Source organism: Notolepis coatsorum, assembly GCF_963971535.1.
Source record: "Notolepis coatsorum genome assembly, chromosome: 1".
In the NCBI taxonomy this organism is placed as follows: domain Eukaryota; kingdom Metazoa; phylum Chordata; class Actinopteri; order Aulopiformes; family Paralepididae; genus Notolepis; species Notolepis coatsorum.
Genome location: NC_140165.1, coordinates 82,246,514 through 82,272,468, shown reverse-complemented (window position 1 = coordinate 82,272,468; position 25,955 = coordinate 82,246,514). Strand labels below are relative to the sequence as shown.

Below are 25,955 nucleotides of genomic sequence, written 5' to 3'. Positions count from 1 at the left end.
TAGAAACAGCTTCTGACATGTGATTGTGCAACTAAGGGCTGTTCCTGGGTCAGTTTGTTCGATATACAGGAGGAATGGACAACCCTTCTCAAGGAAATGCATACACACACACACACACACACACACACACACACCCACACATACAATTGTTGCCTCAATCACAGGTTTCTCTCTCTCTCTCTCTCTCTCTCTCTCTCTCTCTCTCTCTCTCTCACACACACATACAATTGTTGCCTCAATCACAGGTTTCTCTCTCTCACACACACACACACACACACACACACACACACACACACACACACACACACACACACAGACACACTCATAGGTTCTGCTGGCGGTGAATGAGTCAGTCCAGTCTGTTCCATCTGATAGAGAGACTGACAGACACATCGCTCTCCGCCACGGACTGGTGAGTGAGTGAGTGTATTGTGTATATTGTGTGTATGATAAAAGTATGTATTGTGTGTGTGTGTTGTGTGTATGGTGATAATTGTATGTGTGTGTATTGTGTGTATTGTATATTGTGTGTATGATACAATTATGTATTGTGTGTGTGTATATTGTGTGTATGATAAAAGTATGTATTGTGTGGGTGTGTTGTGTGTATGATGATGATAAAAGTATGTGTAAAAAGTAAATTATGTATGTGTGTGTATTGTATATATTGTGTATATGATAAAAGTATGTATTGTGTGGGTGTATTGTGTGTATTGTATATATTGTGTATATGATAAAAGTATGTATTGTGTGGGTGTGTTGTGTGTATGATGATGATAAAGTATGTGTGTGTATTGTGTATATTGTGTATATGATAAAAGTATGTGTGGTGTGTGTGTATTGTATATATTGTGTGTATGATACAAGTGTCTACATGTGTTGTTGTGATCAGTGTGTTTTCTAGAGAGTGGTCGTACCGTGTGATCGATGGACGTTGAAGCCTGTCAGCATCAGTCTAACATGACCAATCATGGAGAGAAGAGCAATCCACAAGTAAGACATCTGTCATTCTATCATTCTATTATTTTGTATTATTAATATATCACTTAAGAAAGGTGATTCTGACTTGGATGTATAACTCTAGAGACAATTACAACCTGTTTAGAGCGGATAGGACTGGGAGGGGGAGGGATGGCTATGTTAAGTTAATTCATGTTTTTCTGTGACTATTTTAAACACTGTAACAATTCCAAAATGTTTTGAAATTCTTGTTTGAAAAATGTATTCGGGACCCAATAAATCCGTTAATGTGATTGGAGTTAGACCCCCATCAGCCGATGTTAACTCTATTGATAGGATAGCAGAGTTACTATCTCAGTACTCAAATGTTGAACTGATAGTTCTAGGTGATTTAATATTGATTGGCTTAGTAATGATTCAAACCATCTTAGAGACATTAGTAGTAGCATTGGCTTATCTCAGTTGGTTACTGAACCCACCAGGCCAAATCTAAAGATTAATTCTAGGTCAAGTATAATTGACTTATGTTTTCTAATAAGACTGATACAATTATTGCTTGTGGTGTTTTTGAATTAGGTGTCAGTGATCACTGTCCTATAGCTTGTGATTATAGGACACAATTAATAGATTAATACCTTGGTTCACACCTGAATTATCTGCCTTGCTTAACACTTTGAGTGCCAGCAGGGGGCGCACGATTTAGCGCTTGAGTGCCAGCGCTCTATTCAATGAGAGGGCGAGCACATTTGCGAACGCATAAACTATATCTTAAATTATGGCTATGTGTCTAATACGCCCGTCGTTTATCAATGACTTGCTTGCAGTCAACATTGTCGAAATGGATAGTTTTTTCATCTGTACATTTCCGTTTTATACCAGAAAAACGCTCGTTTTTGGAAATTTCCAGAAAGAAAAAGAGATTCCACAGGAATCGCCCTTTACTGGAATACACAAAAAACGTTTCAAATAAGAATCGTTTTCAAATAAACGCTAGATTATCGATAGTATATGTGTACTTATGCACGCTAGAGAAGCGGGCTGAAAAATCGATTATCAGCACACACACACACACACACACGCACACACATACACAGATAGGGGACACGTTGATATATCTGTGAAAAAAGCTCTGATTTGTATTTGTATTTGTATTTATTGGTTTAAAATACAGAGACGGTGCATATTAAGGAACATTTGACTGTAAATATGCCAGTTTAGCCAAGTTGGCTAATTTTCAACTGTAGTCTCTGGGGCAGGTGACATGAGCACAACAATAATTAAAACATAGTACAATAATTAAAACACAGTAGGAATCAATATCGGTTACAATACACTAAAATACATACAAATAAATACATTAAAATACAACCCCTCAGTTAAAAAACATAGTACAATAATTAAAACACAGTAGGAATCAGTATAGGTTACAATACACTAAAATACATACATTAAAATACAACCCCTCAGTTAAAATGGTCGCACACTTGACCATCTCTCAACCATGATTTTAAGTTAGTTTTAAATGAGATGTAACTTTGATACTCCCTGAGCCGTGTTGGCAGACTGTTCCAGGTGTGGGCTGCTCTCACGGAAAAGGCTGTCTGACTAAAAGCAGACCTCCTGTTTGGGACTACACAGTCCCCTCTGACTACAGACCTGGTATATCTATCAGCAGATGCTTTCTGTTTTATGAAAGTACAGAGGGGGGGAGGAGCCAAGCCATGTAGGATTTTATAGGTAAGGCAGGCATCTTTGAATTTGACAAGATTGTCCCAGCTCAGTAGGTTCTGGTTTGCTATGCTATAACAATGGTGGTGGCTGTTTGTTTTCCTGTCCAGAACTTTCACAGCCTGATGGTAAACTACCTGTACAGATCATAATGTTGTACAGGAGGCTTGTGTCCAGCTAGTCAGACAGTATGTTAAGTGTGACATAATAATGGCATTAAAATACAGTGCTGCTGCTTTTGTTGACAGAGAGTTTCTGATGTGACGGAAGTTTGATAAGTGAAACTTTGCATTGTTTACTACCGATTTGATTTGTTTTTTAAATGTAAGATTGGAGTCCATTTTTATCCCAAGGTATCTATATTCGGATACAACTGTCAACCTTTCTCCTCTGACATAGACATCAGGTGAGACAGTATTCATCAGCCTCTTTGTAAAAAACATGCAAACAGTCTTTTTGGTGTTTAAATGCAGACATGAGTTAGTCAACCATTCAGTGACCGATGTCAACACCGCTGTTAACTTGTTTGCAGCTTGCTGCTTGGTTTCTGCATGGACATAAATGACCGTATCATCTGCATACATCTGGATGTCAGACTTATTGCATACAGCTGGAAGATCATTAATGTATAAACTAAACAACAGCGGTCCCAATATAGATCCTTAGATCCTTAGATAGATTACCCCAAGACTGGTAAAATAGATTCCTTACCTCAGATCAGATGTTCTCCAAAAAGATTATTCCAATTCCTGATCGCCATTCCAAATATCGAGCGCGTTTATTGATCCAACGCTGGGTGCTGGAAACACATATTCCATGCTGTTCTGAGAGACCACAAAGACTGCAATCGGCTCGGTAAGTAAAATGTGGATTCCGGATTTTCTTTTCCCCATGCGTTTTCATTCAGTCCAATCCAATGGGTGCATTATCATCCGGGAGATGATAGGGGCGGTATTTTCTCTGTTCGAGCTCAGAGAGAGTCCCAGTGGTAACGTGAGGCTAGATTGATGAAAAATGAATGGAAATCGCTAATAAAAAAAATAACGATTAATAACGAGATTTCTCGTCGTTGGCACTCAAAGTGTTAAGGAGAGAGATAGAGCCTGGTCACTTGCCAGACGGTCTGTTGATCAGTCACACTGGGCAGCATTTAGACAGCTCAGAAATAAATGTACAGCATCTGTGAGAACGGCTAAAGTTGAGTATTACTTAGAACTAGTAACGAAAGGTTATCCTATAACCTAGTTATATGAATACTGGCTGAGCGTCTCGCTCTTCGCCATTATGAGATATCTCTTATCTCCTAGCACATAATGTGCTTACGAACAAACAAATGCACTCACATGCACGTGACCAGGCCACGCCCCCGCATCCCACTATATGACGCCGGACATGGTCACACTCTACCTTCCTCAGAAAGATTTCCAACACTGAAAACCCATCCAAGGGACCTCAGGGCGCTAAGAGCGAGACGCTCAGCCAGTATTCATATAACTAGGTTATAGGATTTTCGTTATATTATCATACTGGCCAATCGCGTCTCGCTCTTCGCCATTATGAGATATGGGGCAGAGCAGACGCGTGGCCCGACAAGTGTACCCCCTGAGGGCCCGTAAGCCCCAACCAGGGAGGAGGGGAGTCCCGTCCACCGCCCGTCCTAACAAAGGGGGGGAGGCAGTCAACTCCACCAAAGTGCGAAAAAAGGGGGAACCAGACACCCCTGAAAACGCACAGCACAGGCGGGACCACGTGTGACACAGCACCCCGTGCTACACACCCACACACCCCTGCTACCCCACCAATGGTGGGATGCAGGAGAGGTCCCAGACCTCAGAACCGCCTGGGAGACAGAACCCCCAGTCACGTCCACGAGGTAAAACCTAACGAAGGGACCCGGGGAGGACCAGAAGGCCGCAGCACAGATGTCCTCCACCGAGGCCCCCCCTAACAGGGCAGCAGCCCGAGGTGGGACCTGTCCAGCCAACGTGCAGCAAAAGGCAATGTCCCCGCACAACCAATGTGACAGGTGCTGCTTGGACAGCGCCTCACCCACTCAAGGGCCACCGTAACAAACAAACAGTTGAACGGAAGCCCAGAGAGCCCGAGTCCTGAGGTAAACCCCCAGTGCACGGACAGGACATGACAGGTGAAGGCCCGCCTCCAACTCACTAGCGTGAGTAGGCGGACGAACGCCTCAACCACAATATCCCTGGAGCGAAAAGAGCTCCGGATATTCTTTGGCACGAAGACTGGATTAGGCCTCAGAGTCGCACCGCTATCGGCCAAATAGACAGGCACTCAGGCCGCACCGAGAGAGCACACAGCTCACCCACGCGCTAAGCAGAGGTGATGGCCAAAAAAAATGCGGTCTTCAAAGACAGCTGATCCAATGGCGCCTGCTCAAGAGGCTCAAACGGGGCCTCCGACAACCGGCCCAGGACCAGTTGAAGGTCCCACTCGGAGACAGAGAACGTTCCACAGGCTTGAGACGCAGAGCGCCAAGCATGAATGTTCTACGAGAGGGTGGCTGAACAATGTTCTGCCCCCACACTCGACCATACGCCACTCCCCAGCGTAAGCCGCGGTAGAGGACGGAGCGCGTGCGTACCGGATAGTGTTAACCACAGAATAGTCAAGACGCATCCCCACCAGATTCACACTGTCAGCAGCCAAGCCTAGAGGCTGCCCCAGAACAGGAGGCAGAACAGAGTTCTGCGTGCCTGAGAGAGGGCCCGCGGTGACCACGGAACAGGCCACAGCGGGGCCACCAAAAGCTGAATCAGGGCCGGGGACCACACAGCTGAGCCCCGGCCCGGCGCGACCAGGACCAAGTCCTGCGCTCCCAACGTACCCGCCCCAACAGCTGAGCTATCCTACACCTGTAAGAGGGGGAATGCGTACAGAATCCCGGACGGCCAGGGAATCGGTCCCAGACCTGCCCGACTATGTCTGGATGTAGTCCCCACTCGTCAGGGTGAGGAACGCCCCGCGACATCACACCTGCACCCACATTCTCCCTGCCGGGGATGTGGAGAGCCCTCAGGCAGCGCAGATGGAGAACGCCCATAGTCAGAGCCCGACTGCCGCCCGGTGCAGACGGGGGGAGCGCACTCCTCCCTGTCTGACAATATACGACGCTGACGTCGTGTTGTCCGTCCTGACCAAAACATGCTTGCCCACCACAAGGTGGCCGAGCCGTTTGAGGACCAGAAGGACTGCCTTCAATTCCAACACATTGAATGTAGCACAGACCGGGCAGCATGGTCTTGCCAGCTGCCCCCTACTGCGTTGGCCCGACACGTCCCCCCCCCCCATCCCATGAGGGAGGCGTCGGTGAAGACCGTGACGTGTGACAGCCTGCTGCCCACGGGGACCCCGCTGGTGAGGGAACCAGGCCCTCCCCAGAGGACGAGGTCCCCCAGTACTGACATGGGAACCCTCAGCCGCTTCCACATGTCTCTCACCGGGTCCATTTCCATACTGGAAAAAACCACCTCTGTATCCTCCTCATGAAGAGGAGGCCAAGAGGGACCACAGCAGCAGGCGCATCACGGACAGCGCCGTAACCATCCTAGGACGGAACCTCCAGAGCGCGCCGCCGCTCTGAGTGGGATGCCCATATAGACCTTGAGCTTAGAAAAAGCCCAGGTAGCGGTTAGGTGGCGTAGCGGAGATTGCGTTCGTCACCAACCCCGGAGCTGTGAGCTGGATTCGCCTGTTCGAATCCAGCTCACAGCTCCGGGGTTGTCACCAGCTTGGCTGGCCATTCACACTAATACAATTGGCTGTATTAGAGGGTGGGAGAAGCTGGCGGGGTGGGTCCGGGTCGTTGTAAACAGCGACTCCTACAATTCGGTCGGGGCGCCTGCTAAGCGCGGATAGGACCTGAGTGGGATAGTGTGATCCTTCCACACGCTACACCCTCTCGGGGAGGATCCGCGCTGCCAGGTGAAAAGAAGCGGTTGATTGGCTGGACGTGTGTCGGAGGAAGCACGTGATAGCCTCCACTCTCCCAGATGATCTGACTGTGGGGGGTAAGTGCGCAGCGACCAGGAAGGGGATTGGGAATTGGCATACGACTAACATTGGGATGGGAGAAAATCGGAGGAAAAATGGAGGGGGAAAAAGATCAATAAATTCAATAAAAAGCCCAGGTACTCCACACGTTGACTGGGAAGAGGAGTACTCTACTTCCAGTCTACAGCAAAACCCAGGCTGACGAGCCACCACCTGCCTGGTATGAGACCTGGCGATCTACCCTGACCGGCCAAGGACCATAACGTCGTCCAGGAGGAGACGGTCACGGGAGATTGTCAACATTCTGAACCTTCCATGAGATAGGTCCAGTATGGGTCTGACACCCTCCCCCGATTTCTCGGGCACCAGAGAATACCGGGAGGAAACGCTACGCATCGCGTCCTCCTTTGGGACCACGACGATGGCTTGCTTCGCTAACAGAGATTGGATCTCGTCTGCCAGAGCTGTCAATATAGGGTCTGTACCAAACCTGAAAACGGAGGGTGGGGTTGTGCAAATTGCAACACAAGTCCCCGCCTCAGCGTTCTCTCCATCCACCTCGACATATGGCACTGTTGTAGCCTATGTGATGATAATCCCAAGCGCACCTGCCGCCACTTGGCGCTGGTGCGCCAGGAACCGTAGATAGGTGGCCCGGTCCCACCCGCTGTGCGTTGCCAACCCTGGACTCAAACGCGCGAGCAGGGCGTCTCGCGGAGCCGGGATATCACACCCTGACACTACCAACGAGGCAATCGCACCCAAGGGGGGGACCCCGACAGAAAGGGCCGGTTTGATACGGGGGAAGCTGACATCACACTGGGTGACAAAAGCTCCCCCACTGAACATCTCCCCGGAATGGACTGCTGAGGATCTGTTCTGCAGCTGGACATGCAAGGCGTGTGGTCCCCACACTGCCCGATAGGGTGGGTTCCTACACACCGTAGCCCTGCGGTGATATTACTACCACCCAAACCACGCTTGCCTGACTGACCACCGCCGGTCTTCCGGCCGTGGGAGGCACTAACGTGATACCCGGCCTGGCGAGGGTGGGGCTGGGGGAACTCACGCTGCGACCTCCTGGGCCTCGAGTTCCCCCGCTGACAACCTTCATCGTTGACAGACACAACACCAGGCTCACCAAACACAGACGCAGAACGTGTGGCGTGGGAGCCGCTTGACAGCCCCTGTCCCCATGAGAAACGTGGGGCCGCTTGTGCTTCACTGAGGGCACGCGGCCCGCAGCCAAAAGGAACAAATCAGAGCCCGTATCCCGCTGGTGTTGGGGGGGCGAGTGACTGGAGAGCATGCTAGACACAGCTAGACGGTGACGGTTTTTTAGGGCGTGCTCATCTAATGTAGCCGATCCCTCGGCCGCCAAGGCTGTCGGCCTTGTGATCACCTGTTGTCTTTGTGCCCAGGGTACCTCAGGCGGGGGAAACATGGGCGCTGGTCGGGGGCCTCGCCACAGCTGCTGGTGAGGCCGCGCCCTCACCTCTGGCTGCACGGTGTGAGGCGGTGTGGGGCCTAGGTTAAATACCACCCGCGCTCCTGCTGAAAGACTAAAAGTCCCTCTGCGGAGAGGGGAGCCCTGAGGAGGGAAAAACCTTCTCTCCTCCTCAAGGGGAGACTGTTCCAACCAAAGATGTCTGTGAACAAGCGTTGACAGCATCCTAGCCCTCCCTGCGGTTATAGCTTGCGGCTAGGTCAAAAGCTGAATAACCTCAAAACTTTGCGCGATGTTTTGACGTCGGCTGGCCCTAAGGCCCCACCACCGACACCATTTTTGACAGAAAAAACAGCAATTGCTGCTAATTCTATAGCACGGCGGTATAGGCTTTAACAGCCCACCAGCCACCTGCCGGGCCGACTCGCCTCATGGCGTTGGCCGGGCGGGACACCGTTCCACCATGTCAGAGGCAAAGGACTGATGCCACCTGCTTCACAAGCACGGAACACCAGTGGTGGCTGCAGACCAAAGTCTACTATAGTGAAGCACTGCCTCACTAGTAGGCATGCAGCAACCTCCACTGTGGTGTGCACCCATGAAGGGGTAAATGAACGAAAACTCCACTAACACACTGCAGAATGGGCTAGCCCATACACACAATTGTTAAGGGGATGCAGACCAGAGAAAAACACCAGTCCCGTCCACACAATTCATAGATTCACAAAAAGCACACCAGCCCTGCGCCTCAGCTTATCCACCCATGTAAATGGTAAACAAGCCCCCGTTAAACCCCCAACTAGAGCTGCCGCGGTATTGATGTTTTCCTTACCGCACAAATTTGCGAAATATTTCCTACCGCTGCGGTTATTACCGCACACACACACACACACACAAAAAAAAAGTTTGAATGCATTTTTTTTTTTGTCTACTCTTTATAGCATATAGCCTGCCTCTAGTCTAAATGTCTATCTTTAGAGGATGACTTTGCAGCATGAATATTGTTTGGGATTCGGCAAGCACGCATTCGTTATATTAAAAGTGAAACACGGATTCGAAGTCTCCCCTCTGGTCGTGCGCCGTTCACTCTGTGTCGCGGGCAGGGGTGGTAGCGGCGCGCCCGCCGGTTACCCCCCCGACCCTTTCTTCTTATTATTATTATTATTATAACGTTACTACTTATGATTACAAAGGCATTCGTTTTGTGGCATTAACGTTATAACACGTTCAATAACATCAGCGTATTTACCGGACCATAGCAAGGCAAGCATTACTCAATTCATATCTCCGTTCCTTTCTTTGCTCAGAGCGTGCTGAGTTGTACCCATTCTGCGGTCTGTTAATAAAGTTTTCAATCAGACAAGTGTATAGAACGAAGGGCTTTTATTATAACATTTCGTTGCAGTAAAATCATTATGCTTCGTTCCCCCTGAGGAGCGACGGTAATCCACTCCGGTCTCCGGCGGGAGCTAACGTATTAGCCGTGTTGTGATCAATGGCTGACATTCAGGAAGTAAAAACCTAATACGCGCTTGCCGATTGGTGGTAACACACTGCAGGACGCTCCAACGTGTGACGCGTCTCTCTTCTGACCAATCAGTAGTCTGCAGTGTTTCATGTGACTTTTCTGGTACCCAATAGGGTCGCTTGGAACCTTGACAGAGAAGTAGGGTATATCTGCAGAGCCGCAAGCCCAACGAGAGCAGGGTACTTTATTATTATTATAAAAAACAGCGGTGATGCGGTATTCAGCCCAACTCTGCGGTGGGCGTGATGTAACAGCGATACCGCGGTAATACCGATACCGCGGCAGCTCTACCCCCAACATTAGACACCGATTGACCGTCAGCATGAATGGTTAAGAGGAGGGAAGACCTTTTAGTAAAGACAGTCCTCGGCGGGGAACAAAGGAACGGCGTCCTAGCATTGTAGCATTAGCATTAGCCGCGCACTATAGGATAGCTGGGAAAACACCCAAAACAGAGTCATGACGACCATGTTTTTCCAAAGATCCTGCCCCTCGCGCCAATACATCACTCGGCTGTCTCACGGGACAACGAGCAGTATTACTCATGCTAGTATCAATGCCTGAGAACGCAGGCCTTACCCGTGCACGACTTAGCTCGACTGCTAACCGTCACGCGACGTCCCTCAATCCGCTGTCACGAGACGAGGAAAACCCAGGACAGGCCCGTTGCGCTGTGTAGGATGTGCCGAGAAGATTCCAGGGGCTGGTGAACTTCTGGCGAATACCCAACATTGTGTAAATTCTCCCTGCGTTTCATAACAGCTAGTTCACAGAGTGCACTGCTACTTCCGTGTTGGAAACAAAAAAGAGGAAGGTAGAGTGTGACCATGTCCGGCGTCATATAATGGGACGCGGGGGCGTGGCCTGGTCATGTGCATTTGTTTGTTCGTGAGCACATTATGTGCTAGGAGATAAGAGATATCTCATAATGGCGAAGAGCGAGACGCGATTGGCCAGTATGATAATATAACCAGCTCCTACTCAGATCCTGCTAAGTTTTGGAAGGCGGTAAATCTAAATGAGACCAGTACCACAATTTCCCTGTTTCTTTTTAGCCATAAACAAACATTTTGTCGAAGCTGGTCATCTATTTAAGAATAGCCATGTAGGGCCACCTGGTGGACAGGATCAGGAGTACATCCCTGTACATTCCCTGTGCAGAGAGGAAACAATTTTCAGTTTAACCCTTTCACTGCCACACGACAGAAGGTTAACCCTTTACTATCACACAATCGACGGTCGCCGGCTGTTGTGTGGCAGTGAAAGGGTTAACCTTTTGTGTATCATCGCGGTGAAAGGGTTAACCGTTTTGGTAGTGCGGTGGTGAAAGGGTTAATTTACAACCCTTGTCTGTAAACTCTGTTCTTGAGGCACTTCAAGCCATTGATACCAGGAAATCAACTGGAGAGGATGGGTTGGATCCTTCTTTCCTCAAAATAGCTGCACCATTGGTTTCGGAGCAAATAACACACATATTTAATCTTTCACTACTAACATGTGTGGTTCCTGTTGCCTGGAAAACAGCCCATGTGACCCCCTTGCATAAAGGGGGGGGGGGGGGGGGGGGGGGTAAAAGTTACCTAAATAATTCCAGATCAATCTCCAAGTTATCCTGTCTAGCAAAAATCCTGGAGTCATTGGTAAACAACCAACTTAAAACATTCATCACAAAGCACTTTATATTAAACCCACACCAATCTGGTTTTAGAGAAAAACACAGTACAATCTTGGCAGCTACTGTAGTTAAGATAAGATATTCCTTTATTGATCCCCTTGGGGAAATTCAGGATAAGTTCAGTTATAAATGACATTGTATCAGCCCTTGACAAAGGAAAGCATTGTGCTGCCCTGTTTGTAGATTTGTCATATATTGTTTATAGTGACTTGCATATATCTACTCTGAACGGAGTATCGAGAGAGTTTCAGAATACAAATACCTTGGTATTTGGATTAATGAAGGATTTACATTTAAATATCATGTGGGCATTCTCGCCAGTAAATTACGGAAAAAGATTGGCTTTTTGTATTGAAATAGAGCCAGCTTCCCTATGATTAGCAGAAAGAGAGTTGTTGAAGCAGTGTTCTGATCTGTTTTGGATTACGGAGATGTGATTTATAGACATGCAGCGGCTTCCAATCTTAAGCCCTTAGACTCTGTTTACTATTCAGCCATTAGATTTATCACCGGTGATAGTTATATCCTATATAATAAGGTTGGGTGGGCCTCTCTGGCAGACAGGCGTAAGTTGCATTGGAATCTTTTTATTTATAAAGCTATAATTAGATATTGTCAAAATGATATGAGTTCTTTATTGGAATGGACCACTGGACCCTGTCGTACGCGATCCAGTTTTTGGCTTAAATTTAGAGTGCCTAGAGTTTCTGCCCCTACATCATGGAATACCCTGCAGGAAACACTGAAACTAGACACTAGTGTCTATGGGTCGGTTTAGAACCTTAATGACCAATCAGGTCACCACAATATGTAATTGTTTAAAAATGATGACCTCTGTTTAAATGTTTTGCTATTTCTTTTAATTTCTTTAAAAAAATTAAATGAGGGCGGCCGGGTAGCGCAGCGGACTATGATTCTGTCTACCACCACAGAGCCAGTGGGATCGAATCCGGCTGTGGTGCCTCCGGCTTGGCCGACCGTCCATACTAACACAATTGGCAGTGTTAGCGGTGGGAAGCCGGCGTGGGTGGGTCGTGGTCGTTGTAAACAGCGACTCCTACAGTTCGGTCGGGGCGCCTGCACAGCAAGGGAAGGATCTGGGAGAGGTAGTGTGACCTTCCACACGTTACACTCCCCCAGTGAGAGTCCGCGCTGCCAGGTGAAAAGAAGTGGTGGGCTGGCTGCACATGTGTCGGAGGAAGCATGTGATAGTCTCCGCCCTCCCAGACCGACGGTAGGGGTTAGAGTGCGCAACGGCCAGGAGGGGGGATTGGGAATTGGCATAACGACTAACATTGGGATGGGAGAAAAACGGAAAAAGAAGGAAAAAAATAAAAAATAAAATAAATGTAAATGTATTTTAAAATGTGGTCTTAATTATTCTGATTGTCTGATGTCTTTATATTTATGAACGCACTGTGACACTTGTGAATGTAACATCTCGACGGCACTGTAAATGAGTTTAATTACTCAGGGCGGGATCCACAAAGAATGGATTGCACTGTGCTAATTGCACCCTTACTTACTTCATTATGAATTGAAAATGGGGGACCCTGATGTAAACAAGACGAAAGTCTTTCTCTGGTCTGCATCCCCTTAACAATTGTGTGTATTGAGCCATACTGTATTGTACCCATTCTGCAATCTGTTAATAAAATTTGCAATCAATCACCGTGCACCGTGCATTTACGTAAATGGTAAATTTATATAACGCTTTTATCCAAAGTGCTTTACAATTTTTTACCTTATCCATTCACTCACACACCGATGGCGGAGGCAACCTGCACATCGGGAGCAATTAGGGGTTAAGTGTCTTGCTCAAGGACACTTCGACACGCGGGAATAAAGGGGCGGGAATTGAACCGGGAACCTTCCGACTACCAGACGACTGCTCTACCTACTGAGCCACCCTCACTGTCTTGTATAAGTAATATAATTATGTTTCGTATTGGCAAAAGTCCAAAACAAACGCCACGACCAGGAGTCGAACTAACAATGATTGTGGTCACGGGCGAGTGCTCTCACCACTACTACACTAAACCACCCGCCCACTCTGATACCAACACAGCATGATGGTTTGTTTTAATGTTTAACAGTTATGGTTAAGAAAGATATAGAGTTAGGGTTCGGGTTAGGGTAGGGGTTAAGGTTATGGCTAGTTTAGTCTTGAGGTAAAGGCACTTGCCTCCGGTGTGGGTGACCTGGATTTGTTCGGAACTAAAAAAAAATTACCCATTCTGCAATCTGTTAATAAAATTGTCATTCAATGAATCACTGTGCAGATTGATTGATTGATTGAATGAACATTTTATTAACAGATTGCAGAATGGGTACAATACAGTACGGCTCAATACACACAATTGTTAAGGGGATGCAGACCAGAGAAAGACTTTCGTCTTGTTTACATCAGGGTCCCCCATTTTCAATTCATAATGAATTGTAAGTAAGGGTGCAACTTGCTCCGTGCAATCCATTCTTTGTTTTATCGAAGTGTCTGAAATAAAGTTGAATTGAATATAGAAATCCAATCGGAAAAAGGCGAATATTGACGCTAGGAAATGCGCACCGCCATTTTGTTTGTAGTCCTATGAGGAGAGGAGACCCAGGACTTTCGATGGGTTTTTCGAGTTTCGAAAAACTACACTTCTTAGCTCATGCCAGCCCCTGTCAATCATCTGACTTCTGGATTTATCTTTTTTATTTCTCTTATTTTTTGGGATTATCTCCCACAAACCTGAATGTTATTGCCAGAAAACAGAACACAGTTAGTTTCTCTACCTTTCTGTGAACGTCTAGCAAAAAACGGCGTTGCAATCTGGTAAAAAATTACGGAGAAATTTACATTATAAAATAAATAGCTAAATCCAGATTGAACTCTGCCATTGGAAAGGAGAGATTTGGCCCGATCCATAGATGTACTGTACAATACTAAGGTGTCATACTAAGGTAATTTATTGGCCTGATATTCTATAATCATATTTCAAATTGCATGTGTCCGGATGGCAGAATTCAGTACTGTCTCTACAAAACCTGTTTAATCATCTTGCCTTTAATAATTTGCTTAGATTTTTTGTACACGTGATCTCAAGAAGGTGCTGAATGAGCTCACATCTGGTTATTCACCGTCAAATATGAAAAGAAAACACTGGGAATACATTCCTTGAGGAATACTGTACATTCCCTGAGGTCCATAGATGTCCCTATAGGGGACATTTGTCACCACTTTTATATAAAGGTGTGCTGTTTTCCAAACACTAGGGAAACTACCTTTTAAGATTGAATGATTAAATATATGAGTTAATTGTTAATCTTTGAGTAATGGAACATTTTGCTACAGTATGTACCTGTTGTATGCAATTTATAGAGTCCATTGTTTGGTTTTAATGCATCTGTCCACTCCCTTTAAGGTACATATAAAAAAAATTGTGATTAATCACAGTTAACTAAGGACAATCATGCGATTAATCGTGATTGATACATGTGTAAGTTGGCCATACTAAGGTCATTTATAGGCCTGATATTCTATATTCTATAATCATATTTCAAATTGCATGTGTCTGGATGGCAGAATTCAGTACTGTCTCTACAAAACCTGTTTAATCATCTTGCCTTTAATAATTTGCTTAGATTTTTTGTACACGTGATCTCAAGAAGGTGCTGAATGAGCTCACATCTGGTTATTCACCGTCAAAGATGAAAAGAAAACACTGGGAATACATTCCTTGAGGAATACTGTACATTCCCTGAGGTCCATAGATGTCCCTATAGGGGACATTTGTCACCACTTTTATATAAAGGTGTGCTGTTTTCCAAACACTAGGGAAACTACCTTTTAAGATTGAATGATTAAATATATGAGTTAATTGTTAATCTTTGAGTAATGGAACATTTTGCTACAGTATGTACCTGTTGTATGCAATTTATAGAGTCCATTGTTTGGTTTTAATGCATCTGTCCACTCCCTTTAAGGTACATATAAAAAAAATTGTGATTAATCACAGTTAACTAAGGACAATCATGCGATTAATCGTGATTGATACATGTGTAAGTTGGCCATACTAAGGTCATTTATAGGCCTGATATTCTATATTCTATAATCATATTTCAAATTGCATGTGTCTGGATGGCAGAATTCAGTACTGTCTCTACAAAATCTCCTGTTTAATCATCTTCCCTTTATTAATTTGCTTTGATTTTTTGTACACGTGATCTCAAGACGGTGCTGAATGAGCTCAGGAGCTCAATTGTTCATGTCTGGTCATTTTTAGCATGGTGTTATTTACTGTCAAAAAAATAAAATTAAAAATAAATTGATATTCTCCTTTGGTTCATCACAATTTACTCAAGGCTAGTAACAGACACACTATTTCATACACTGGGAATACATTCCCTGAGATCCATAGATGTCCCTAGATACCAAGTTAACATGCAAATGGACCTTGTAGAAGTGGAGCAATCTTCCATTTACTTAGGTATGTATTTTTAGGCGGGTTTTCATAAAATAGGGCTCGGGCTTAATCAGTCGGTCTGGTCTTATTAGTGGATCAGTCAGTTATGTCTCTGGTTAAACATTAGATTTAAACATGTCCTTCTACATGACTGGATGCAGGGAAATAGGTTTGTGGATGAAACAAATTATATGACTGAGAATGTCTTCAGTGGAGGACGGTGACAAACAACACTGTTCCGACCACTGATAACAGTTCCTGTCTGATAGTGATAAACCCCCCCCGATGTGACACACACACACACACACACACACACACACATGCACACACACACACACACACACACACACACACATACACACACACATTCACACACACACACGCACACACATACTGTATATACACACATACACAGACATACACACACACAAACGTTAATCTAGTTAATCTGTGTCGTGTTACTTTGCACGGTAACAAATACGTGAGTCCTCTGCTTTGGTTGTAAGTATGTTTATTAGCTTAGCCTAGCTACGTTACACAGGTGTGCATCCTAGGTTCCTCTCCAACCCCCCTTGACCCCCAGTACGGTGGCCTGTACCTTCGCGTATAGCGCACACACATTAACATAACACCACATCTCCCTTTCTAGAATCAATGGGTAGACTGCCATTGATTCCCCAGACCTTAGAGGATTATTCTGCCTCTATATCTAAAAGGTCTGTTCATCTGAACTGATCTAAACAATTTCTTTAACACCATATAAACCATGGGTTATATTAAACATAGCAATTGCTTTCTTTCGAAATGTATATCTAAACAAATAATATATATAAACATGAAACAATGTCTTATCTTAACATAAACCTCTATCATTCTATCGCATGAATGTCACTTTTCTTTACTCTCTCTCTCTCTACTGTCTCTTACAAGTCCAACCTAGTTGGTTTCACCACGCATCTCCCAGACCTGGTTCTGGGAGTAGCTGGTGGTTCCAGGACCTCCTGCTCCGTAGGTTCTGCTGCACTCTGCTCCGGTGAGGGCTCCATGGGGACGAGATGGCGACGGTTTCGCCTTAATGTTCCATGGGGTCCATCTATGATGTACGAACGTGGAGTGGGGTGACTGCTGACCACAACTCCAGTTGCACTTTGATCTGTGACCCACACCTCCTTTCCTGGAGTGAGCCTGTCGAGACTTCGCGTACGATGACGCCGGTTGTAGCTTTGTGCATCTCTCATTCTCCTCTCCTCCTCCTTCTGAACCACTGCCTTACTGTCAGGAAGAGTAGGGACCAGTAGAGCAGGAAGCGTTGGCACCGCCGTGCGGAGTCTCCTCCCCATAAGGAGCTGGGCTGGACTGTACCCGTTATGCAACGGGGTGGCTCTGTATGCCAGCAGAGCACGGTATGGGTCGGCTGCCTTCTTCAGGAGGCCTTTTATTGTCTTGACCGCACGTTCTGCCTCCCCATTACTCTGGGAATATCTCGGGCTGCTTGTGACATGGCGAAACCCATATGATGTCGCAAACGCTGCAAAGGCCATTCCGGAGAATTGCGGCCCGTTATCCGTCACCAGTTCCTCCGGGATACCATGGCGTGCGAAGATTGACTTCAAGTGGTGGATGACGTCTGTTGATTTTGTGGGAGTCAGCAGAGCGATCTCCACGTACCTTGATGCATAATCCACGACCAGCAGGTAAGTCTTGCTCTCCAGCATGAACAGGTCTGCTCCCAACTTCTGCCACGGTCGCCCCGGGTATTGAGATGGCATCAGGGGCTCCCTTTGGTTCTCTCTCTCTTTGCTGCATGTTCGGCAGTTGAGGACCAGCTCATTCAGCTGCTGGCTGAGCCCGGGCCACCATACAGACTGCCGTGCTCGCTCCCTGCACTTTACCACCCCCTGGTGGCCTTCATGCAGCCTGGCAAGCACGTCGTTTCTCATTGTTGAAGGGATTACAAGCCTGCTTCCCCTCAGCAACAGTCCATCCTCTACTGTGAGTGACGCCTGTTCCGCCCAGTACAGCCTGAGAGCCGGCTCACTGTTGTGTGGTGGCCATCCCTCTGCACACCGCTGCTTCACCTGTGCGCACACACTGTCCCCCTCCAACTGCTCTCTCAGCTCGTCCAGGTAGGCAGTGCTCGCTGGCAGGTTCTCTATTACCATGTCCACATAGATATTTGTATTCTCAAATAACTCCTCCTCCTCAGGTGTCTCTCTCCTCTTCACAGGTGCACGTGAGAGCGTATCAGCAGTCCACAGGCTCTTCCCTGGCACATGGGCAATGGAATAGGAATAGCGCATCAGGCGCATCCGGAAGCGCAGAATCCGTGGAGGGAGATCATCCAACGCCTGAGACCCCAGGAGACTCAGGAGAGGCTTGTGGTCCGTCTCCAGCTGGAAGCGTCTGCCGATGAGAAAATGTCTAAACCTCTCACAAGCCCAGGTCAAGCCCAGGGCCTCCTTCTCAACCTGTGCGTATCTCTGCTCAGTCTGTGTGAGAGACCGCGACACATAGGCTACTGGTCTCCACACTCCATCCCATTTTTGGAGAAGCACACTCCCCAAGCCGTACGACGACGCGTCCGCTGAGACCTTGCACTCCCTGTGGTTATCGTACATGGCCAACACTGGTGGAGATATTAGTGCATCTTTTAAATCTTGAAAGGCTTTGGCCTGCTCGATGCCCCACAGCCAGCAGTTCTTCTTTGACAGAAGGTCTCGCAGGGCCTTGTCTCTCTCCGCCAGCCGCGGGATAAACTTCCCCAGCTGGTTTACCATGCCGAGAAAGCTTCTCAGCTCACTGACATTTGTCGGCTCCTCCATCCTCCTCACGGCATCCGTCTTACTCGGGTCGGGGTTAATGCCACTGCTGGAGATCACATGGCCTAGAAAGGTCACCTCCTCCTTTGACAGGTCGCACTTGCCTGTGTTCAGGGTGATTCCTGCTTTCTCGATCCTCCCCAGCACGACATGCAGACGAGCGTCATGCTCCTCCTGTGATCGGCCCCACACCAGCACATCATCCATGTGGCAGACGACACCCTCCAGCCCCTCTGTGACCTCAGTCACCATTCTGTTTTGGAAGTGTTCTGGGGCGGAGGCGATGCCGAAAGGTAGGCGATTGAAGTGGTAACGACCAAACGGCGTGATGAAAGTTGTATACTTTGACGACTCCTCAGTCAGGGGTATTTGCCAAAATCCCATGTTCGCGTCTAACTTGCTGAATATCCTGGCTCCGGCCAGCATTCCCAGTGTTTCCTCGACTGTTGGCAGGGTGTATTTCTCCCGGCACACTGACTCATTGAGGTTTGTGAGATCGACACATATGCGTACCTCCTCTGTCTTCTTCTTAGGGACCACTACCATGCCAGCGCACCAGTCGGTTGGCTCTTCGATCCGGCTGATCACTCCGAGGCTTTCCATGCGGGACAGTTCTTGCTTGACTTTGTCCATCAGTGGCAATGGAATCCTTCTGGGCGTCTTCAGTGAGAATGGTTGAGCCCCCGGTTTCAGCCTGATTGCATACGGCTGTTTCATCTCCCCGAGACCACTGCATATCTTTGGGTAGGTCGTCTTGAGCGTCTCCATCGTTATACTGTCTAGACGTGCCACAAGCTCCATCTTGCTGATAGCAGGTCTCCCCAGCAACGCTGAGTGTAGGTGTCGAGCGACGTACACATCCTCCAACACCTCTCTCTCTCCTCTCCTCAGCAGCAGCTTGGCGACGCCCACAACATCTAGTGGACTCCTCCCAGGTCCCATCAGTGGTTTTGTCGCTTTCTGCAGGGTAGGTGGATCCTTGTGTTTGTATATCTCTCTGAATACAGTGTGAGGCATCACAGTAACATCAGCGCCAGTGTCTATTTTGAATGGCACACATCTGCCATTGATGTCTATGTCGACCATCCATGGCTCCCCATCAGTTGTGATGCTGCCCAAGAACATGTGCTCCTCCTCCCCATCACAGGAGCAGGAATAGTCTTCTTCAACCTCATGTACATTTTTGGAAGATTTACACACACGTTTATAATGGCCCATCTTCCCACATGAATGGCACTTCACCTCGTTAGCAGGGCAATCGCGCTGTGGGTGGAGCTGAGAACTGCCACATTTATGACACTGGACACTTCTCCCCCTCGGGTACTGGGTACTGAGTGGTTTGGCTGTGTAGCTGTTAGCCTGTTGGGGGCTGTTCTTAGCATAGTTCTTGCTACTGCTCTTAAACACCCTGTCCACCGATTTAATGTCACTTGCCTCTGTCCTGGTATCCCCTCGCAGAGAGGATTGCTGTCGTTTCACCTCCTCACTCTGCCTCGCCATGTTCAATGCCCTCTCCAAGGTTAAGTCTGGGTCCAGCTGCATGCGTTCTGACAGCCGCTTATCCATCAGACCGACGACAAGCCTGTCACGTATAAGTTCATTATGCAACACACCGTATGTACAATGCTCCGCCAGCGCATACAATGACGTCACAAAGGAATCGACTGTTTCACCTTCTCCCTGTTTGCGCATGTTAAACTTGGCTCGTTCATATATCACGTTCTTCTTGACCACGAAGAAACCTTGCAATCCATCCCGCACTCCTTGGTACGTACGTCGTAGATCAACAGCCAGATTCAGTCCACGTAAAATATCGTCCGCCTCATCGCCCATACAATATATTAGCGTGTTGACTTGATTCTCTCCAGAGCTAGCATTTAGGTTACTTGCTGAAGTGTTATCGAGACAATGAAGACAACGAGTTGCAGACTGGACTCAAGTTTACTTGGTTGACATAGCGACGCTCATACATACTGGTGCACTCTTATATATTGTCCGGGTTGCACACCGGCATTATATGGTACCTACTGCATATCACTACATCCCCCCTGTTTAGCAGCATCGCGCCATATAATTAGCGGAACACTCTTATGTCAATAGTCCACTGAAATCACATCACCAAGTGCAAATCCTCCCCCTTATTTAGGTTTACATTCACCCCCCAAGACCATAATGATAACAAAGCACCAGAGTCCCCCTGATGACCCAGCCTTGTGCTCCTGGTGTTGTTCTGGCCCTCTGTAGTGGGCACCTTCCGTGCAATAATGTGTGCTCAGGTCACATAGTCTTTGTAAAAATCTGGTCTGTTCACAGCCCTCCCACATCTTGTGCGTCTTGGTCCTGGGCTATTGGGCACCTGTGTAGTACAGGGTGACATCGTAGGTGTTTCCGGTGGGTCACTCTGCATTGTAGGTGTTTCCGGTGGGCCCTCGTGGGTGTCCTCTTGAAGCTGTGGCACAGCAAAGTGTGTCTGTGTTGGACTTCTCTGCATCTGTGGGATGTATAGCTCACGCAGGTGGCTCCTGCACCGCCTGACCTGGTTGCCATTTGGTGTTTGTACAACATAGCTTCTTGGCTCAATGCATTTTTGTACAATGATAGCTGGATGCCATGTCCCTCTATCCTTGTTCAGCACAGTCACATGCTGTCCGGGGCAGAGTGGGGGTAATTCTCTGCGGCAGCTGCGGTCGTGATGCTCTTTTAGGTCCGCTGTTCTCTGTTCCATGTGAACCCAATGCTCCTCCCTGCCTGGCTCTGCCCGACTTGGCAGCAGGGTGGTGACAGGTCTCCCAAATATCAATTCTGCTGGTGATGGCAGTTTACTGTCGATGGGCGTCGCTCTGACCTGTAGTAATGCCATCTGTAGATTGCCTCCCTGTTCCAGGGTTTTGGTCACAATTGATTTGATGTGTCTCACGTGCCTTTCAATGAACCCATTGCTCTTTGGGTAATGGGGAGAGCTTGTGATGTGTTTGACTCCCCAGTCTGTTACAAACCTTTGGAAGGCCTGTCCTGTGTACTGTGGGCCATTATCTGTTAGGATCTCGTCTACTCGGCCAAACAGTGACAGGTACATCTGCATTTTTTGTGCGACTGCATGGCTAGACACATTAGGCATTTCATCCACCAGTGGATATTTGGAATACCTGTCCACAGTCAGAAGGAACTGGCGACCTTTGACCTCAAATAGGTCAGAAGCGATAGACTGCCATGGTTTGGATGGTATGTGGTGTGGGTGGAGAGGTTCTTTTGGGTTTGCATCTTGATGTTCCACACACACTCTGCAGGATCTGCACACCCTTTCGATGTCATCATTCATTTTGATCCAATAGACACTTTCTCTGGCAAGGCGACGCGTTTTCTCAATCCCTTGGTGGCCCACATGTAACTGTTTCAGGATGTCCTCAGTCATGGAGTCTGGGATGAGTACCTGTCTACCTTTGAATATGACTCCTGCTTCCATTGCGAGCTCATCCCTGAAGGACCAGTAAGCACGCAGGTCCTTCGGCAGGTCTTTGATGTGCTCTGGCCATCCTAGGTGAATGACTTCTTTGAGGGCATTAAGTTTGAGATCCCTCACTGTTTCTGTACGGAGAGCATCCTGTTTCTCAGGGGAGAAGTTTATTAATGCAATGGCATATTGCTTCTGATCCTCGATCTCCATATCAACTCCATCAATGCGCTCATCTAGCTCTATGTCCCCATGGTTTTCTGGGTTTGGCAACCGGCTGAGGGTGTCTGCCAGGATCATTTGAGTACCGGGTCGGTACATGACTTCATAATTGTACCCTTGTGTCTTTATCAGCATGCGCTGGAGTCGTGGTGGTGCAGCATGCAGTGGTTTTGCACATATGGTCACGAGTGGTTTGTGGTCTGTTACCACGAGAAACGATTTCCCATATAGGTACGTGTGGTATCGCTGCATCCCATATACAATGGCTAGCATCTCTCGCTCTATATTGCTGTATCTTGACTGGCAGTCAGTCAGTGTCTTTGAGCCAAAGGCGATGGGCCTGTTGTTCTGCACCAAAGCAATGCCCAATCCCTTCTGTGATGCATCCACTTCAAGGGTTAAAGGTGTGTTTGGGTCATAGTACTTCAGACATGCATGCTCGGTGACCGTAGACTTCAGGTCCTCGAAGCATTTCTGGTGGTCAGTGTCCCATATCCATGGAGCTTCGTTTTTTAGCAGCCCCCTCAAGGTGTGAGCCTTATCTGCAAACTTTGGTATATAGGGGGACAGGTATGTTAGCATTCCCATGAATCTGTGCAGATCATCTTTGTTTTGGGGTGTTGGCATGTGTTGTATGTCCCTGATCTTATCTGGGTCTGGCATGATGCCCTTGCCTGTGTACAGGTTGCCGAAGAAGGAAATGCTGCTTTGTTTTATGGTGCACTTGTCGCTGTTGAAAACAACACCTGCCTCGCCAGCTCGTTGCATCAGGTTGGTCAGGTTCTTGTCATGCTCTTCCTCGTTTGCTCCATATACTGCTATGTCATCAGCTATGCTGACCACACCTTGGAGCCCCTCTAGGATCTGGTCCATCTTGGCCTGGAAGAGGTCTTGAGACACACTCAGACCGAAGGGTAAGCGCTTCCAGCAGTACCGGCCAAATGGAGTCCGGAATGTTGTTAGGAGTTGTGAGTCTTTATCCAGGTGTATAGACCAATACCCTGCTTTTGCGTCAAGCTTGCTAAATATTTTGGCATTAGCAAATTCTGGGTTTAATTCCTCCACAGTTGGAATTTTGTGTGGGCATCTCCTAAGGCTGGCATTCAGTTTTTGAGGATCTAGGCATAGCCTAAGGGAGCCGTCTTTTTTCGTGCCGTACGTCAGACTGGAGCACCAGTCTGTGTGTTCTTCCACCTTTCTTATTACACCTTGCTCCACCATTTTATCCAGCTCTGATTTTAGCTTGTCTTTGATGTGGATACTGCATTTCCGTGGTGGGTCAATGAAAGGTTCAGCATCCTTTTTCAAGAAGAGCTTAGCGGTTCCACTAAAATTGCCTAATTTATCAAACTGGTCTGGGTAAGCTTTCTTTAGCTCCGCAATGTTTGATATCCTCTTCAGTGGTTTCTGGCTGTTGTTAACCTTCTTGTTTACTGTATCAACATTGACAGTTACCAGGTTTAACAGCTCACTGGTTGGCAGTCCAACTACAGCTGGACCTGGCACATCCACAACATAGAACCTGGCATTGATCCATTGTGAGTCTTTGTACTGGCATGGAATGTCGATAGTACCCATACAGGGAATCTGATGACCACTGTATGCCGATAGCCTCCTGTAATTTTTCCTCAGCTTTTCCTGCGCACACGCATCCTTGCCATACATCTGTCTGAAGGTGCGTAGTGGAAGAGTATTGCCTGATGCCCCTGTGTCTATTTTTAGACGGAGTGTATGTCTGTGGCCTGGTAGGTCAGGTGGTCTCACGTTCAGTGTTGTGTATGCCTCTTCTCTGGGTGGCTTGCTCTCAATGCTGTGCATGCACTTCTCACTGATGGTGATTGAGTAGAATTTTGTTTGGTACTCCCCTTCTTCATCAGCCTCTGTGCTGTCTATAGCATTGATATGGGACTCACCCCGCTGTCTGTGGTAACTCCTGGAGGCCTGTTGTCTGTCCTGTCTTTGTGGTGGTGGTGGAGACTTGCTTCTTTGGCTTTGACCGAAGCGTTGTTGTCCCTGCCGCCTGCTTTTCCTGCAGCACTTCGCCCAGTGGCCTCTGGTACCACAGGCAGAGCAGTCATCGTTGAATGCAGGACATTGACGGGGTTTATGGCTCCTGCCACAGTTTTGGCATATTCGCCCTCTGTCCACTGCATGTATTTTCTCACCATGTGACATACCCAGTTGGTGTAACTGTTCATTTCCTGCTGATAGGGCTTCATATTTCCGCCCCTCTTGTAGCACCTCTTGTAGAGGATGGCCTTTGGGTTTGCTGTACAGGTCATTCCTCAGAGCATCGTGGGGTGTGCTGGCAATGATCAGCTCCATTAAACGTTCATTGAGCTCTTCATCAATAAACTGGCATTTTTGAGCTAATGTTCTGGCTCTGGTCACAAAATCATCAATGCTTTCGTCTGTTTTTTGTCTATATTGCATTAATTGGAGCCTATGGATTCTAAAGTTAACATTCAATTTTAACTGACCTTCATAGAATTCCCATAGTTTGGCTGGCTTTTTCTTGTCAGCCTCACTGAGTCCACTAGCATTCAGCCGTTTCAGTCCTTCATCTCCAATGCCACGACATATTTTCCGTGCCTGTTTAGCATCGCCGACTATTTCCTCATCTTCCAGGTAAAGAGACATTTTTTGTTTAAACAATGAAATAGCCTCACCCTGATCCGGGTCGGCCCAATTCATTGTTGGCAAATGTGATGCCATGACGTCTTCTCACTCGGGTTGCGCTTCCAGCGTGTGGACTGCTGCTGTCAGGTGTCAGCTGTCAGATTGCTTCATTAGCGCCGAGTTAGCGCTGACGGAGTGACGGGTTTCCTACTACTGCCGATGCATAATTATCCTCAGACAATCTCCCGTCCTGCTTGTAGCAATCCACTACTGTTACCGCTGTCACCATGAAGTGTTATCGAGACAATGAAGACAACGAGTTGCAGACTGGACTCAAGTTTACTTGGTTGACATAGCGACGCTCATACATACTGGTGCACTCTTATATATTGTCCGGGTTGCACACCGGCATTATATGGTACCTACTGCATATCACTACACTTGCCAGGCGAAATCTTTCGAACCTGCGTATCCACTTGGCCCACTCTTGCGGCTTTGAGAAGTCGAAGGACTCAGGAGGCTGGATGCTAAACGTAGCACTTGAAACCGCAGCCGCTACCGGAGCTACAGCGTTATTAGCGTTATCCACCATCTTCTTCTTTCTCCTTCTGCTTTTCTTCGTCATAAACGAGTCTCAAATGGCACTTTAATGTCCGACCGAACTCACACACAACTCTAGCAGGACTTCTGACACCATGTCGTGTTACTTTGCACGGTAACAAATACGTGAGTCCTCTGCTTTGGTTGTAAGTATGTTTATTAGTAGGGATGTCCGATATTATCGGCCGACCGATATTATCGGCCGATATCGGCAGTAAAATGTGATATCGGAAAATATCGGTATCGATAAAAAAAATAAAAAAAACTTTTTTTTTTTTTTTTTTTTTTTTAACCTTTATTTACCCAGGCAAGCAAGTAAGAACCAATTCTTATTTTATTTATTGTCAAAAGTATGCATGTTGGTTTAATTCAACAACTTGTATGTTAATTTTAACTTTTTTAATTATCATATTTTGCACAGATAATGCTTACATTTAGAAA

The 25,955-nt window shown here is 47.2% G+C and overlaps 1 pseudogene across 1 annotated transcript in view; it reads left to right on the top strand.

Moving 5' to 3' along the window:
• The first annotated feature begins 951 nt into the window (after positions 1 to 951).
• LOC311240135 (sodium/hydrogen exchanger 9B2-like) overlaps positions 952 to 25,955 on the top strand; it is a 73,636-nt pseudogene continuing 48,632 nt past the window's right edge. The window contains exon 1 of the transcript XR_014621029.1: positions 952 to 993. The product of XR_014621029.1 is annotated as a sodium/hydrogen exchanger 9B2-like (transcript). The remainder of the gene's footprint in view (positions 994 to 25,955) is intronic.